Raw genomic sequence first — 12,096 nt, 5'->3', positions numbered from 1 at the left:
ACACCCCCCCCCACTCTGGCGACACAGCCCAAACCCCCCCCCCCCAAGATCTACACCCCCCCCCACTCTGGCGACACAGCCCAACCCCCCCCCCAAGATCTACACCCCCCAGACCCCTTCTGCAGAACACCCCACCCCGTTCTGGGGGAAGACACACCCCCCCCCCACTGCTCTGTCCTCTCCCTGGGAGAGTCATGACCCGCCCCGCCTCGCGCCCACCCTCAGAGGCAGCCACCCCCCGCCCGTTGGGGACGGAGCAGCCTAGGCCGCCTCTGCGGGGAGAACCGCCCCACGCGCCAAAGTACCCGGGAGGCCCCCGGAAGCCGGCGCCCCCCCCGGAGCCCAGCCCCGGGCAGAAGCCGCCGCTCCCGCCGGCAGGAGGAAGAGGCCCGAGGGCCGCGCTCGGCCGGCGAGTCAGGGGCGCGGCGGCCTGGTCCGAGGCGCAGCCGGGAGAAGGGCGCCGGGCTCCGCTCCAGACCCTCCCGCGCTCCGCGGCCCCGGAGTCCGCCCCGGCCCCTTACCGAGGACCCGGCCCCGCTGAGGGAGCGACTCGACCGCGCCGAGACCGAGCGGCACCGCCACGACGCCCGCCGTCGCCTCACAGGGGGGGAAACTGCGTCACACTCCGCTCGCGCTCCCGCCGCGCGCGCCGCCTCCCCGCGCGCCCCCCATGGGCCCGCCTCGCCCCCGATCCGGCAGCCTATTGGCTGCCGCCGTTTGAAAGCGAGGCAGGTCCCGCCCCCCGGGCAGGCTCCTCCTGCTGATTGGCGAGAGGGTGTTTCGAACGTCATGAGCGACCCGAGTTCTCATTGGTCAACCCTAGAGCGGTTGCTGCGAGATGAAGCACCAGAATCCGTCCTCTTCCAGCGATTTCTGGGGCTTCCCTACATCCGGGTCCTTGAGTCACCCCTGAAGGGCGGGGAGAAAGGCGGGGCTTAACCCGCCTCCCACCAATCAGAAGGCATCCCGGCGTTCCCATGGCAACAGCATGGGCTGGCCTGGGGCGGAGGCCACCTGCTTCCCCCGAGCCACGTGGGTGACCCCCCAAAGTAACGCAGCCAGCAGCTCCCCCTCGATGCCCCAGAGTAAACCCAGGGCCCCCCCCATCGCAAACCTGGCCTGGCCTTCACCCTGCCCCACAGCGAGCGCCCCCTGCCCCAGCCAACCCCACAGCACAGGCAGCCCCGCAACCTCAGCAGCGGGCAGCCTAGCCACCGGGCCGCGCTGCCTTCGGGTGACCAGACCGCAAGTGTGAAAAACCGGGATGGGGGTGGCGGGTAATAGGCGCCTATATGAGAAAAAGCCCCCAAAAGCGGGACTGTTCCTGTAAAATCGGGACAGCTGGTCTCCCTACCCGGCGTCCCCCGCGGCAGCCCTGCAAGGCAGCGCCCCTGCCAGCGCCTGATCTGCCCCATGCCCCGCTTTGCCAAAGACAAGCTTCAGCGGACGAGCACCCTCGGTGCCCTCCTCCCGCACCTCCGCAGCCTCGCCTGTTCCACGTGCGCCTTCAAGCCTCCTGTGAGGAACGTGTGTTATTATCGCCCCAGAGAGGCGTGGTAGACGAGGGAATATCTTTATCCCACTGAGTTGGTCTCACCTTGTCTCTCTAATATCCTGGGACCGACAGGGCTACAACACTCGCATCGTTTCGCAAGCACCATCAGTCTGCTCAGTGCGCTACGAAAAGCCGATGGGGCCCCTGTTCCGAGGAGCTGAGAATCTGAAGAACCCCATCCTGCAAGTTATTAATGCCATTTAACTTTAACAGGAGTGATCCCATTGAAATCAGACTAGACTGGCCTTCTAGATTAGAAAATGTGATTGGCCGCATAAATATAATATACCAGATGAAGGTTAGATGAAGCAGTACACAGCTTTTTTCTCTCTCTATTTTACACTGCTTTCTCTGATATGACTAAGCTTATTTCTTAGATGGGGAACTGAGACAGAGTTGCCTGCTCAAGCTGTCACATAGTGAGCCCGTGGTACAGCCTGGGAACAGGCGCCAGCCCCAACACTCAGTCTTCTGTTTGAACTATTACTTGCACGGAACTTGGAGGGAGGATCACAGGTTGCAAGAGGAACGAGTTTGGAGGGGACACCAAGAATTCAGTTGGGCATAAGCTTTCCTGGCTAAAAACCCACTTCTTCAGGTTTTTTTACCCAGGAAAGCTTATGCCCAAATAAATCTGTTAGTCTTTGAGGTGCCACCGGACTCCTTGTTGTTTTTGTGGCTACAAACTAACACGGCTACCCCCCCGATACAAGAATTCAGTGTGTGTCTACCTGGCTAGAAATGTCACTAAAGTCAGAGAGTAACAAATTTATTTGAGCATAAGCTTTCGTGCTTATGCTCAAATAAATGTGTTAGTCTCTAAGGTGCCACAAGTCCTCCTTTTTTTTTTTTTTTTGGGGATACAGACTAACACGGCTGCTACTCTGAAACTAAAGTCAGAGTATCTGTAAGCAGTTCAATTCCTGGGTTCAATTCCTGGCTTCTCCGCTGGCCTGCTGGGTGACCTTGGACAAATTACTTCTCTCTCTATGCCTCAATTTTCCCATCTGTAAAATGGGGATAATGATACCAACCTCCTTTGTAAAGCAGTTTGAAAAGCACTACATAAGAGCTAGGTATTATCATTATGTGATGGGTTGCTGGGTGGGAGGGGTCACATTGTGCATTATGTCCGGTCTACTCTGAAAGATTATGAGCACCATACAGGTAATACACAACAGATTTGTTTGTGTATTTCCTTCCAGGAATAAGCTGTTCTTGTATAAGGCACCCTCAAACCAGCATAACCGCAATGTAACTCTTTTGCTAGAAAATTACCTCCTTCCCCCACCACACACACACACACTTTGAAATCAGTGCAAAACTTGTGCATGGACCAGGCCTTAAACCAAACTCAGCACGTCCACATTGCCATTTGTGCCCGTCTAAAGGAATCCATTTTAAAATCAGCTTAAGTCCAAGGAAGGCAAATGGTTAGGGCCCGACCAAATTCATGGTCATAGGATTTTAAAAATCGTAAATTTCATGATTTTAGCTATTACATCTGAAATTCTACAGTGTTGTAATTGTAGGGGTCCTGACCCAAAAAGGAGTTGTGAAGGGGTTGCAAGGTTATTGTAGAACTAGATAAGTTCATGGAGCATAGGTCCATCAATGTCTATTAGCCAGGATGGACAGGGATGGTGTCCCTAGCCTCTGTTTGCCAGAAGCTGGGAATGGGCGACAGGGGATGGATCACTTAATGATTCCCTGTTCTGTTCATTCCCTCTGGGGGAACCTGGCATTGACCATTGTCAGACGACAGGATACTGGGCTAGATGGACCTTTGGTCTGACCCAGTCTGGCCGCTATTATGTTCTTATGGGCTGCAGTTCTGCTACCCTTACTTCTGCACTGCTGCTGGCAGGGCACTGCCTTCACAGCTGAGGCCCATCCAACAGCCGCCACTATCTGCCTGCCCAGCTCTGAAGGCAGCACAGAAGTGAGTGTGGCAATAACTGCCCTAAAATAACCTTGCGACCCCTGCAACTTCCTTTTGGATAAGGACCCCCAATTTGAGAAACGCTGGTCTTCCCTGTGAAATCTGTACAGCATAGGGTAAAAGCACACAAAAGACCGGATTTCACGGTCCATGACGTGTTTTTCAACGCCATGAATTTGGCAGGACCCTACAAAGGAAAAGCACAAGGTGGTGGAAGGGGGGAACAGACGAGGGAGGGAAGAGCGAGGGAGGCAGAAGGCCAAATTCTTTGCTAGTGAAAAGAAGCCACAGTGTAGCCAGAAGGGCTCCCATCCCACATCACTTCCTGCCAGGCCAGGACCCAAGCAGGAGGGGGCATTCCTGTCCCGCCTCCCCTACCCCCGCGACTCTGCCCTCAAGGGCCACAGCTACCCGCAGGGCCACTGTGGCTTGCAGCGCCATGGGGCAGGCCAGCCCAGGGCTGCAGGGGCAGGGGCAGCATGGGGCAGGCTTGGGCAGCGTGGGCAGGAAGACAGGGGCTGCGGGGGCAGGGGCAGCATGGGGCAGGCCCAGGGCTGTGGATGCAAGGGCAGGAAGGCAGGGGCAGCAGAGGCAGCATGGCAGGGGCGGCGTGGGGCAGGCCCGGGGCTGCGGGGACCAGGGGCACCGTGGGGCAGGCGGGCAGGGGCAGCATGGACAGGAGGGCAGGGGCTGCGGGTGTAGGGGCAGTAGGGCAGGGCACCGTGGGGCAGGCTCGGGGCAGGCCCAGGGGCAGGGGCAGGCAGAGGCAGCAGGGGGCAGGCTCAGGGGCAGTGTGCGGTAGGCTCAGGGCTATGGGTGTAGGGGCAGGAGCGCAGGGCAGCGGGGGGCAGGCTCAGGGGCAGCGGGGGGCAGGCCCAGGGGCAGGGGCGGGCTGCGGGTATAGGGGCAGGAGGGCAGGGCAGCGGGGGGCAGGCTCAGGGGCACCGTGGGGCAGTAGGGCAGGGTACCGTGCGGCAGGCTCAGGGACAGCGTGGGGCAGGAGCGCAGGGCAGCGGGGTGCAAGCAGGAGCAGTGTGGGGCAGGCTCGGGGGCGCCGTGGGGCAGGAGCACAGGGCAGCAGGGGGCAGGCTCAGGGGCACCGTGGGGCAGTAGGGCAGGGCAGCGGGGGGCAGACTCGGGGGCACCGTGGGGCAGAAGCGCAGGGGCACCGTGGGGCAGGCTCGGGAGCAGCGGGGGGCAGGCAGGGGCATCGGGGGGCAGGGACAGGCTCGGGGGCAGCGGGGGGCAGGGGCAGGCTCAGGGGCACCGTGGGGCAGGCAGGGGCAGCGTGGGGCAGGCTCGGGGGCGGCGGGGGGCAGGAGCGCAGGGCAGCGTGGGGCAGGGGCAGGCTCGGGGGCAGCATGGGGCAGGAGCGCAGGGCAGCGTGGGGCAGGGGCAGGCTCGGGGGCAGCATGGGGCAGGAGCGCAGGGCAGCGTGGGGCAGGGGCAGGCTCGGGGGCGGTGGGGGGCAGGGGTGCAGAGCACCGTGGGGCAGGCTCGGGTCCATGGGGGGCAGGGGCAGGCTCAGGGGTACCGTGGGGCAGGCTCGGGGGCGGCGGGGGGCAGGAGCGCAGGGCAGCGTGGGGCAGGGGCAGGCTCGGGGGCAGCATGGGGCAGGAGCGCAGGGCAGCGTGGGGCAGGGGCAGGAGCGCAGGGCAGCGTGGGGGGCAGGGGCGCAGAGCACCGTGGGGCAGGCTCGGGTCCATGGGGGGCAGGGGCAGGCTCAGGGGTACCGTGGGGCAGGCTCGGGGGCGGCGGGGGGCAGGAGCGCAGGGCAGCGTGGGGCAGGGGCAGGCTCGGGGGCAGCGTGGGGCAGGAGCGCAGGCCAGCGGGGGGCAGGGGCAGGCTCGGGGGCACCGTGGGGCAGGCAGGGGCACCGTGGGGTAGGCTCGGGGCCGCGGGGGGCAGGCTCGGGGGCACCGTGGGGCAGGCTCGGGGGCAGCGGGGGGCAGGGGCAGGCTCAGAGGCACCGTGGGGCGGGCTCGGGGCAGGCGGGCAGGGAGCCGGCGCCGGGCGGAGCGGGCGGCCCGGGGGGCGGAGCGCGGGGCGGTCCCGCAGCCGGCCGGAGAAGGGCGGAAGGGGAAGCAGGTGAGCGGAGGCTCGGCGCAGCCCGCGGCGGGCCGGGGAATGAGGCCGCGCCGGTCGGGCCAGCGGGGGGGGGCCGGGGCGGGAGCCGCGGCGGCCGGGCCCAGGCCCAGGCCCTGGCCCTGGCCCTGGCCCTGCATGAGCTGAGCCGGCCGGGTCTCAGCCTGCGGGGGCCGCTGCACCCCTGGGCGCGGGGGAAGGAGGGGAGCCCCCGCGGGTGCGGATCCGGGGCGGCGTGGGGCAGGATCTGGGGGGTGTTGCGGGGCAGGAGCCGGGGGAGGAGTTGGGGGATAAGAGTTGGGGTGTGGCGGGGGAGCTGGGGAAGGGGTTGGGGGCAGGAGCTGGGGCAGGCAGTGGGGAGGAGTTGTGGGGGTAGGCGTGGGGGAGGGGGGGGCAGGAGCTGGGGGACGGGTTATGGGGCAGGCGTGGGGGGGAGGGGCAGGAGCCTGGGGAGGGGAAGGAGGACAGGCATGTGGGAGGGCAGGATATGGGGGAGGGGTTGAGGGGTAGGAACCAGGGGAGGGGTTGGGGGAGGAGCTGGGGCAGGCAGTGGGGAGGGGGTGGGGGCAGGAGTAGGGTTGGAGGGAGGAGCCGGTGTCTTAGAAGGAGGGTCACTGAGGTTTCTGTTTTGCCACCCCCCACGCTGGCTGAGGTGGGAGAACCTGGGCAGCAGCTTTGGGGGCATCTTTTGGGAGAGCGCAGCCTGGGGGCTTGGGGACGCCACCTTCCTCCCCAAAGGTGCTGGCTGCATGGTTGTGGCTGTGATCGAACTCGGCGGGTGTGTGGCTGAGTTTCGCTCTGAGTTTCGGGGCAAACTTGCCTAAGGCCCAGGCAAAGACTGTCTCTCCCAGCTCTGGCGGCCAATCCCACACCGCAGGAGCTCAGAGGAAGGCGCTTCCACAGAGGGGGGTGTTCATGTGTGTCCTTCCTTCCCTCCCAGTAACTGGGGATGTTTGCTTAAAATGCAAACTGCCCTGGTCTTTTACCAGAAGGGGTTGACAAAGGCGGTGACCACCCCAGTGGCTTCGGTCTGTGTGCGCAGGGACCACTTGCCTGTCTCTGGGTTACAGGCCAGGATGACTGTGTCACCTCTGGCCTCCCTGCCTGAGTAGGAAAGGGATGCTCTGTGTTTAAAGACGCTTTCCCTCACCTGCAGGTCTAGTGGCTTTGGTCAGTGATTTCCAGGCTGGACAAAGCCATGGATAGAATAGACTGGGGAGAACAATCCTGCATTGGCTGGGGAGACTAGAATAGACTAAATTAGTTTCTATTCTGTGACTGTGTTGTTACGTTCGAGTTGCTTCCCTCTAAGGGAGGTCTACACTTAGGATGGCGTGTAGAGTACAGACACCGCATGCCCAGCTAACATGGTGTCACGGAGTCCCCGGGCGATGCTCTGGAATTGCTCCCCATGAAGCCAGTCAGGACTCTGGGGAAGTCTCCTTTCTGTGAGCAGACTGTCTGCAGGACACACAGCTCACACAGCTTCCACCTTCCTGGGTCTGACCTTGGAGCATTCAGCATCCTCTGCCCCTCCGTGCGCTTCCCACAGGGAGTCCGCTCAGGCGGAGCTCCTGGGGAAGCCAGAGGGCCCTGCACCCCAACTTCACAGTCAGATGTGACTATCAGCCAGCCAGTAAAACAGAAGGTTTATTAGACGACAGGAACATGGTCTAAAACAGAGCTTGCAGGTGCAGAGAACAGGACCCCTCAGCTGGGTCCATTTTGGGGGGCAGTGAGCCAGACAACCACGTCTGCCCTTCACTCCATGTCCCAGCCAGCCCCAAACTGAAAACTCCCTCCAGCCCCTCCTCCTCTGGGCTTTGTTCCTTTCCCCGGGCCAGGAGGTCACCTGATTCCTTTGTTCTCCAACCCTTTAGCTCTCACCTTGCAGGGGGGAAGGGCCCAGACCATCAGTGGCCAGGAAACAGGGTGTCGGCCATTCTCTGTGTCCAGACCCCTGCACATACCTGCCCTCTAGGGCTCTGCAATGATCATACACCCTTACCCCACCACCTAGATACTTAAGAACTGCATAGGGGAAACTGAGGCACCCCCACACTATTCAGAGGAAACATTAAGAACAGTCCCACTTCGTCACACTCTTCTGTGACTGTGTTGTTACATTCAAGTTGCTTCCCTCTAAGAGTAGGTCTACACTTAGGATGGCGTGTAGAGTACAGACACCGCATGCCCAGCTAACATGGGTATGAATAGCAGTGTAGCCGGTGAGGCATGGCTTAGGCAAGTGTAGACAAGGCCTTAGTGCAGGGGTGGGCAAACTTTTGGCCCGAGGGCCACATCTGGGTATGGAAATTGTATGGCAGGCCATGAATGCTCATGAAATTGGGGGTTGGGATGTGACAGGGGGTGCGGGCTCTGGGGTGGGGGTGCGGGCTCTGGGGTGGGGTTGGGGGTGCAGGACGGTGCTCCAGGATGTGACCAAGGGGTTTGGAGGGTGGGAGGAGGATCAGGGCTGGGAGGGGGGGCAGGGGTGCAGGCTCCAGGCAGCGCTTACCTCAAGCAGCTCCCAGAAGCAGCAGCATGTCCCCCCTCCGGCTCCAATGTGGAGGCATGGCCAGGCAGCTCTGTGCACTGCCCTGTCTGCAGGCGCCGCCCTTGTAGCTCCCATTGGCTGCAGTTCCCGGCCAATGGGAGCTGCGGGGGCAGCGCTTGGGGTGGGGGCAGTGTCCGGAGCCCCGTGGCTGCTCTTACGGGTAGGAGCTGGAGGGGGGACATGCCACTGCTTCCAGGAGCTGTGTGGAGCAGGGCAAGCCCCAGACCCTGCTCCCCGGCGGGAGCTCGAGGGCAGGATTAAAATGTCTGGAGGGCCGGATGCGGCCCCTAGGCCGTAGTTTGCCCACCCCTGCCTTAGTGGCCCAAACTAACCATTGCCCCATTGTTTTTGATGCTGTAACCCTATTGCCTCTGACGTGATGAAGGCTGATCTATAGAACTGTAATTCTTAGAATGCAGATGCGACTCCCATAAGATTATTGCACAGATAAATAACAATGTTTCCTTAATAGAGCCACAGCTGTGTGCTTAGTGCAGACAAATGAGGAGACGCTGTCCCTGACTCCAGGAGCTCATAACCTAAAGCAGACACTAGCAGGGAAAAAACGCAGTTCAGATGCCAACTATTAAATCCGGTCCTGACTTACACCCTGTGTGGTAATTGGCTTCATGGCAGGTTTGTCCCGGTTGTACAAGGTGTGAGGTAGGGACAGCCTGACTATTTTCAGGGCCCCTCCTCAGCAATCTCAGGCCCGGATCCAGAGAGTAGCTGAGCATTTGTAACTCCCATTGTCTTCGGTGGGAACGGTGGGTGCACAGCACTGGGGTTTAGGCCATAGGCTTGCATGACCCATTTGCAATCCCTTCCTGGCGCTGGCCCTAGAAGGGGGAACGGGTACCTGAATCAGTTTAGGTGTAGCTTTCTCACCCCACCTGCCATAGGGGAGCCTTAAACAATGAGTAGCTGAGTGTGAGTATGGAGATCCAAGCAGTTGTTCATATTGTTTGTATTTAAGGACCAGCCCTGGGTATATGTAGATTCGAACGCAGGATTCCAGGGGTGAAAGGCTCTTGCAGTACAGTATAGCAGTACAGTATAGGAAAGAAAGAATTAATACCACACCAGTCCTTCCCAGGAAGCAAATCCTCACAGCATGTTCAGTTCGACTTATACAGACGGTGTGCTTCCCAAATTCCCCCTTAAACTAGCCATCTTTGATAGCATGGCTGTTTACAAGTCCCAGCACTGTTCACGTCACTTCAAGTTTAATTAGTCAGCTTCATCTTTGGTGCCTCCCTGTACTTTCCCATCTTTGGTTTTGAATGTTAAATTCCAAACATAAAGAGGCATGAAGATACACCTATGCAAAGCATTCACATTTCTTAAGTTATTTCCTTCCATCACATTGCTGATTTGGTTCATAACACTTGTACGTCGAGCTTTTGGCAGTTTTTGTATTTGTCGAAGCCCAGTGCCATGCTATATTTGTCCTGGGGCATTGTGAGATATATGCCTCAGCATGTGCGAGCAAGAATAAGCATAGTACAATTTAGCATGATTACCCCACCCAATACTCAACATATTAGATTAATACCACACATATAATACCTATTAATATGGGATGGGGGGAGTGTGCGTATATGTGACCATAATGCCTAGATAGGCCTCACTGAGAGTGCTTAATCAGGCAAACTGCAAAGAATGGGGTAGGCATTCCCCAAAAGTGGTGGTCCTTCCTAAATAATTAGATTTACCCAGCCAGTAACAAAACAGTTTCTATATTACCTTACTGGTTACCAAGAAGCCCAAAAATACAGTTTCCCTTAAGTAATTCAGCCCTGGGCTTCCACCCGGACAGCCAAGTCAAATGTGGTGAGGATTACTTAAAATCTTTTTCACCATATATAAAGTTTTACCAATCCCAAGAGATCGGAAACATTACCCAGCAGGTCAGTGAATATTTCAGATCTTACCCAAATACATGCTTCCAGCCAATTTTATTAACTAAACTAAGATTTATTAAAAAGGAAAAGAAAGAGTTATTGTGGTTAAAGATCATTATGCATACAGATATAAGTATGCCAACATTTTTATGGCTGACTTACAACAACTCTTCCTCAGCTCTCGTCCCCTAATGCCCTACTCTACTTGTGCTACATTGATGACATCTTCATCATCTGGACCCATGGAAAAGAAGCCCTTGAGGAATTCCACCATGATTTCAACAATTTCCATCCCACCATCAACCTCATCCTGGACCAGTCCACACAAGAGATCCACTTCCTGAACACTACAATGCTAATAAGCGATGATCACATAAACACCACCCTATACTGGAAACCTACTGACCGCTATTCCTACCTACATGCCTCCAGCTTTCATCCAGACCACAGCAGACGATCCATTTTCTACAGCCAAGCTCTACAATACAACTGTATTTGCTCCAACCCCTCAGACAGAGACAAACACCTACAAGAGCTCTATCAAGCATTCTTACAACTACAATACCCACCTGCTGAAGTGAAGAAACAGATTGACAGAGCCAGAAGAGTACCCAGAAGTTACCTACTACAGGACAGGCCCAACAAAGAAAATAACAGAATGCCACTAGCCGTCACCTTCAACCCCCAACTAAAACCTCTCCAATGCATCATCAAGGATCTACAACCTATCCTGAAGGACGACCCATCATTCTCACAGATCTTGGGAGACAGGCCAGTCCTTGCTTACAGACAGCCCCCGAACCTGAAGCAAATACTCACCAGCAACCACACAACAGAACCACTAACCCAGGAACCTATCCTTGCAACAAAGCCCGTTGCCAACTGTGTCCACATATCTATTCAGGGGACACCACCATAGGGCCTAATCACATCAGCCACACTATCAGAGGCTTGTTCACCTGCACATCTACCAATGTGATATGTGCCAGCAATGCCCCTCTGACATGTACATTGTCCAAACCGGACAGTCTCTATGTAAAAGAATAAATGGACACAAATCAGATGTCAAGAATTATAATATTCAAAAACCAGTCGGAGAACACTTCAATCTCTTTGGTCACTCTATTACAGACCTAAAAGTGGCAATTCTTCAACAAAATAACTTCAAAAACAGACTCCAACGAGAGACTGCTGAATTGGAGTTAATTTGCAAACTGGATACAATTAACTTAGGCTTGAATAAAGACTGGAAGTGGATGGGTCATTACACAAAGTAAAACTATTTCCCCATGTTTACCTCCCCCCCGCCCCACTGTTCCTCAGACGTTCTTGTCAATTGGTGGAAATGGCCCACCTTGATTATCACTACAAAAGGTGTCCCCCGGCCCCCGCTCTCCTGCTGGTAATAGCTCACCTTACCTGATCACTCTCATTACAGTGTGTATGGTAACACCCATTGTTTCATGTTCTCTGTGTATATAAATCTCCCCACTGTATTTTCCACTGAATGCATCCAATGAAGTGAGCTGTACAGCTCACGGAAGCTTATGCTCAAATAAATTTGTTAGTCTCTAAGGTGCCACAAGTCCTCGTTTTCTTTTTGTGGATACAGACTAACACGGCTGCTACTCTGAAACAGATATGAGTGTAGTTCTTAAGTCAGTTTCATAGCAGAGATGGTGGGCTGCCTGTAGAGCCTGGCAGCTGCGCCACAATGCTATCCAGAACCACCTGGCTAAAGCCATCGCACCGTGCTTGGGGGAGGTCGCCGTGAACTGTGCCATCCCCAGTACTGACAGCCAGTTGCGACCTGACGTGGTAGTCACCGACAAGACCCAGAAAAAGATCATCCTCGTTGACATCACGGTCTCCTTCGAGAACAGGACCCTGGCCTTCCGCGAAGCCCAAGCCCAAGCCCAAGCTGGAAAAATACGCCCCCCTGGCCGACACCCTGAGAGCGAAGGGCTACGAGGTGCAGATGGATGCCCTGGTCGTCGGAGCCCTGGGCGCTTGGGACCCCTGCAACAAGCGTGTGCTGCGGACCTGTGGGATC

General features: G+C 57.4%; 2 protein-coding genes across 5 annotated transcripts in view; one reads left to right on the top strand and one right to left on the bottom strand.

Moving 5' to 3' along the window:
• Positions 1-720, bottom strand: part of NUP98 (nucleoporin 98 and 96 precursor) — a 59,811-nt gene extending 59,091 nt beyond the window's left edge. Inside the window, exon 1 of one of the 3 annotated variants that reach the window (XM_037909839.2) lies at positions 522-720. The gene's annotated coding sequence lies outside the window, so the exon portion shown is untranslated. The remainder of the gene's footprint in view (positions 1-521) is intronic. The other 2 variants (XM_037909790.2, XM_037909912.2) reach the window with 2 other exon arrangements.
• Positions 721-5,515: 4,795 nt separating this feature from the next.
• Positions 5,516-12,096, top strand: part of PGAP2 (post-GPI attachment to proteins 2) — a 39,984-nt gene continuing 33,403 nt past the window's right edge. For both annotated transcript variants that reach the window (XM_037909671.2, XM_037909557.2), the window contains exon 1: positions 5,516-5,585. The gene's annotated coding sequence lies outside the window, so the exon portion shown is untranslated. The remainder of the gene's footprint in view (positions 5,586-12,096) is intronic.

The sequence above is a fragment of the Chelonia mydas genome, chromosome 1, assembly GCF_015237465.2.
Source record: "Chelonia mydas isolate rCheMyd1 chromosome 1, rCheMyd1.pri.v2, whole genome shotgun sequence".
Taxonomy (NCBI): domain Eukaryota; kingdom Metazoa; phylum Chordata; order Testudines; family Cheloniidae; genus Chelonia; species Chelonia mydas.
This window is presented reverse-complemented; position numbering and strand designations above follow the sequence as displayed.